Raw genomic sequence first — 6,071 nt, forward strand, 5'->3', positions numbered from 1 at the left:
AGAAATCAAAGGAAATCCGTCACTGGGCATCCAGAAATCCAAGGATGTTGCATGAAGTGCCCCTAAAATAACAGATGGTATGGTGTTTATTTTGATGGGATTATTGGACCATACTTTTCAACGACGAGGATGGTAACACTGTAACTGTCATGTGTGCTCGATATGTGGACATGCTCGAAAACTTTTTACTCCCAGAACTGCGAAGGCATCGCCTTAGACAGATGTGGTTCCAACAAGACGGGGCCACGTCACACACAGCAATTGCATCGATCAACATTCTTAGGAGGATGTTTACAGGACGGGTTGTCTCTCGTCGCGGCAATGTTCCTTGGCCTGCACGCTCGCCCGACCTACCGACATGTGACTTCATCCTATGGGGTTACTTGAAGCAACAAGTGTATGCAACAAAACCTGCAACATTACAGAATTTGCGTGAATCCATTCAACATGCAATCCACAAAACCCCGCTGGACATGGTTCAACGAGCTGTGAGTACTGTGAGGCGACGTGCAAATATATTTTTGAATAAGCATGGTGCACACCTCATTGACATAATTTTCAAGACGTAGTTACCATATGTAATGCTTTTGTATGTACACCTTGTCTCAAAAAGGTTGAGCGCATTCTTTATTGCTGTTTCGAGGCAAAAATTTTCAAAGTCCAACTTCGGGTATCTTCGGAAAAAAGTAAACCAGGTTCGAACCTCGAAGCCAACCTTTGCAATCGGGAAAAATCTTGCAGATGTGTTTTTCTTCTTTTAAATATAATAAGACTTGTTACCAATAATATACAAAAAGCAACATGGATTGAAGTTCTTAATGATACAATATTTCGAAACTTTGTATTAATGTCAGCACATGCTTGTTTTGCTCTCCATACTTAATGGAATATTTAGATACGTAAACGAATCTTTCCATATGTAAAAGAATGGTGAAAGTTAAGACATAGAACATTATTCTCTCCTGAGTACTAAAATAAAAGTCAAAGTATAACAAAAGCAGCGTTTGCAGTGGATATGAATGTAATTATTATCTTAAATGCAGCTATATATCGCTAGAAGTACTCTCCGAAGAGCGCTTGTGTTAGCTCACTGGTACGCCGTTGGATTTCAAATCGTAAGGTTGCGACGGTTCGATTCCCATTTGAGTCAACGTTTTTTTTATGAAATTCTATTTTTCGCAATGCATGAAAAATTATATAAAATAATTACATTAAAATACGTAAGTTGTATATATATATAACACATAATAATTGCAGAACATAGTGATTATTATGTTTAAAATATAACAGGTGTTCACAGTACGTTGGTATTCTATGATATATGTGAATGTTAAATTCAAATTAAGAAAATAATATCATAGCAATAAATAAATCATGTAGTGTATTTATTTGCAGCTATTTGTCATATAGAGGTTACTTCTCAACATTCGTATTACAGCATGTCATTGATATTCTTGAAAAAATATCAGAGGCATAAAAAGAGGGTATAAACAGAGAATCCAAAGTCGGAACGCTCTCAAGAAATTCATAAACCCCAAAGGTCACGTGAGCAGACTGTAATTGTCCTTATGAAGCAAGCCACAGCAGAAGGTTTTTACATAGATTTTCAATTCAATACCTGATATATGCTTTTGCAATGTGGAAGTGGTGATGCCTTTGGTCGCTCTCTCTCACTTTCTCGCTCGCTCACTCTGTATTTATATATATAAAAGTGGATGTATGTGCGTGTTTCGACATAATTCTGATATGTCTAGAGTAATTTTAACCATATTTCTTACAATTTGGAAAAGAGTACTGTCGGGATACATATCAAAAATGCTACAAAAGGATCGATATTAGTATTGAATCCATAGTTTCGTGGTCGCTTAGGTAAACAGTTCTACTTTCAATTCAAGTCCAATTAAGCTCCCATTAGCACCCAGGGTGGTTACGTAACGACAAAAAATATCGAAATCAACCGATATCAGAGCCGAAGCGTAAGTCTTCAGTGCCGCATTGACCATTAGTCCAACTAGGCCCGTGCCTAGAGGGCAATATATTTGAAGACCGCAAAGTTTAAAATTTTAATTTTTTTCGTATGAAAAAGTTAAAAAATCTAGAGCAAATATACTATTTCATGAGCAATCCTCTTTTACTATTCTAATATATTTAATGATAGCGTAAGAAATCTGAAAATAATTCAGAACATGTTTCCCATTTATTTTTTTTTACGTAGTTGTAGCTGTAGCATCTAGTGAGTGGTATTTAACTGCAATCAATTTACTAATTAAACATATTCGAATTAAGTTTTATTTGTAAGTGAGGGATCAAGGGGCGGAGAAATATGTAGTTATTGGAGGCGCCTAGAGCAAAAGTGCGTAGGGACGCCGAGCTTCTAAATGCAGCACTGTTCGCTAAATTAATTGGTAGAAATTTTAATGCCATTTAAGACCAAATTTAGTCCTAGCGGTGGCAGTATCCGTTTGCTGTCCTAGGACGAATGAAAGGGGCTGACATCAAAATTATAAAAAAAGACCTACATTAGTGTCGAATCTATAATTTTGGGGGTCTCTTAGATAAAGAGTGGCACTTCCGATGCCATGTAAGTTAAGCCCTCATTAACACAATGAAGGAGTGTGTGAAATTTGTGACATGTAGAAATAATTGAAAATGACCAATGTTAGTATACAACCCATATCTTTCGTGGTCCCCAAGTTCATTGGGAGCAGTTCTGATGACCTTTTAAGTTTAAGTTCAACTTCCAGTAGGAGTAAGATCCCCCAGCACATCTAATAAGGAGAGTCGAAGGGAGTAACATATACAATGATTCAAAACGACCGATATTAGTGTTGAGTTCATGGTTTCGTTATCACCAAGATAAATAGCAACACTTTTGAACGAACATGTCAGCCTGATTTTGAATTTAAAAGGGCAGCATCGGAGCATTGCTCGCACACCTCTATGTATTTTAATGTTCCTGTATAAATGAATATTCCAGGGTATTTCTGGAATGTCTGGGACAACTTTTACCAAACTTGGGGGACATACTACTTTCAATCTAAGAAGCAAATATTGTAGTAGTATGAAGTTACGGAAGTTGGGAGGTGTGACATGTAAAAATAATGTAAAACGACTGATCTTAGTGTTTTATCCATAATTTTCTCGGTCTTTGAGATGGATAGTGATGTACCCAATGGAGGTTACATCCAATTTCATCCCCATCTTCACAGGAGGATGGCCTGGGAGAGCTAAAAATAAAATCTAAAAATTACTTAAATGTTTGTCGAATTCATAGTTTTCGGGGTGAGAAAGCATTTCTAATAACTTTGGAAGGTAATTTGTACCCACTTCAAGATGGACTTTTTAATAATATCAATTTCTCAACTTAAGAAGAAATTACCATTACAACTATGATATTAAGCCAATCTTCGCAATCGATGAAAAAATTATGTAGATGTATGTTTCGTCTTTTAAATGAAACAAGACATATTACAATCAAAGATGGAGTGGGTCAGTGGGTCGGTTGGTAATTGGGTGAAATGGGTCAAGATTTGTGAGTGGGCCAGTTGATTGTGGGCCAAAAGTACTGCGTACCTACTGCAAAACACCACTCACCGTGACTCACACTGGCCCACCGGGTGGCCACCCTTTTAGTCCAAAGGTATTTCGTCCAAAGAACAATTCGTCCAGAGACATTTAATCCAAAGACATTTGATCCAAAGGACAATTCGTCCAAATGACATTTCGTCCAAAAGACAATTGGTCCAAAGGACATTTCGTCCAAAGGAGAATTGGTCCAAAGGACATTTGTCCAGGGATGTTTAGTTCAAGCACATTTCGTCCAAAGAACATTTGGGCCGGTAACGCTTGGGAGTCTAGGATTTGTTTCTATTATAAGAGTAAAAGTGATTCATATAACATTATGACTCAGTAGCTTCTTATTTCTAAAGGAAATTTGAAATAGAGATTTATTCCGCAATTTTCATTTCGATAGAACAAATAATGCTGGGATATTCAGAAAAACGTAAACGCCTGAAAACAAGATGGCCGAACAACAGGAATGAGAGAAAGGTTGCATGCTGTAATAACTGCTAACATGACATCTAAAATTTTCATGTTGTGAATGAAATAAGTACCGGTAACTAAAATTAATGGAGTTTAAATTTGAGTAAGTTAAATATTAGGTATTCAAACCCTTGTGTTAGAAAAGTGAAAAATTATGTGTCAAGTATCTTTGAAGAAATACTGAGAATAGAAAAATACACATGTGTGAAATATATTCTTAGTGTCCAAAGATAATACTCTTAAACAGTCACATTCTTGGCTGCAACATTGTGAAAAGTTATTGACAAATATAAGATGAAAGTTGGAACATTTCGTGTAGAATATACGTATCTTTTCAGGTTAACCACAAGTCTGGTTTCTATTCGTAGACTATTGATAGTGTGTAACTTCGGCAGACGTTTCTACATAATTAGTGAGTTGTATGACAAACCAGAATTGTTAACTTGTCTTGTATTTTTCTTTCAGTGTTACTCCTTATGCAAATATAGTATATAGTTTTGCTTTCATATTAATTTTCTCGGTACAGCACAGTACATTTAAGATATCCAATGCAAAGTCTCAAACCAAATACAAGATTCACATGACCATGCGGAGGCAATGTTGTCCGCAAATGAAGAGGGAGTATGCTTTTCAAAGGGTTGTTTATCATTTTGGGAGGTGGATTCCTTAACCAACGAAGCTACAACTGTATTTCTGCGAAGCGAAAACTGTATTTTTGTAAAATTATTAATGAAAGCAAAGAAAGGTGGCCATTTAGTTTTCAGGCGTTTACGTTTTTTTCTGAATATCTCAGCATATATTTGTTTTATCGCAAAAGAAAATTGCGGAATAAATCTCTATTTCAAAATTTCCTTTAGAAATAAGAAGCTACACAAGTAACACTTCCCAAGTGTAACACTCCAATTTTGATAAAAATTTGGCAGGCAGATACTACACATAAAATAAATAAATACGTGTGTTTTATTTTCTGCGGGAAAACGGTTTTAGGGGGCAAGAGCCCCCACGCAAAATTTTGAAAGTTGTCGCCCGAAAGGCAGGAAGAAGTGGACAGAAATGAATGAAATCGTGCACAAATATTGTAGACGAAAAATGAGGGAATACGGGTTTCGTGTTTTTCTAGAAAGAATGGTTGGGTGGGGCGCGGACCCCTCCAAACCTTTGCTCATGAAATATCAAAAGTGCTAGTAACAGCATGTCAAGTGTCTAAATTTACATGAAGAATTGCAACGAAACTTTGTGTATGGACAATACGCAAAAAATAAATAAACATGTTTTTTTTATTTTCTGCGAAAAAAGGGTTATAGGGTGCAAAAACTCCCACCCAAAATTTTGAAAGTTGACGCCCGAAAGCCAAGAAGAAGTGGATCGAACTGAATGAAATTGTGCACAGATATTATTGTATTTTCCTGAAAAGAAAAAAAAAACTGTTGAGCAGACTAAGGCGTTGTGTGGCGGAAGATGTGGACCGAAGCGAATGAAATTGTATGTAGATACTGGATACGTAAAACAAGGCCTTTCGTGTTTCACAAGTGTCTCCATCTGATTTCTTCAAATTTGGCAGATCAACAACAAGCACAAACAGTATAGTGTATTTTATAGCATTTCAGGAGGCACCTTTAACTCTTACAATGATTTTCCGCATAAAAAAGATACGTGTCGATTAATTTCCTGTTTGCTGTTGAAGTGCCAAATTTGAAGCAAAACGGATAGGGACACTTCAGAAACACGAAAGACCTTATTTTACATAGGTTCTCTAAAATGTCTACCGACAATTTCATTTGCTTTGGTCCACTACTTCCTGCGCTATTATGGTAATATTTACTTTTTTTCGAAAGTGGCCTAGGACCCAACACTGTTTTTCCGCACAAATTAAAACACTTTTCGTTTATTGTTTTGCGAATTGTCCGTATACAAGGTTTCGTTGCAATTCTCCATACTCTTTAAGAACCTCTGACGTATAATTATTTGCACTTTTGACATTTCGTAATCAACAGTTTAAAAGGTCCGTGATATAGGCAACCGCTTTT

Source organism: Thermobia domestica, chromosome 16, assembly GCF_964235325.1.
Source record: "Thermobia domestica chromosome 16, izTheDome1.hap1.1, whole genome shotgun sequence".
In the NCBI taxonomy this organism is placed as follows: Eukaryota; Metazoa; Arthropoda; class Insecta; order Zygentoma; family Lepismatidae; genus Thermobia; species Thermobia domestica.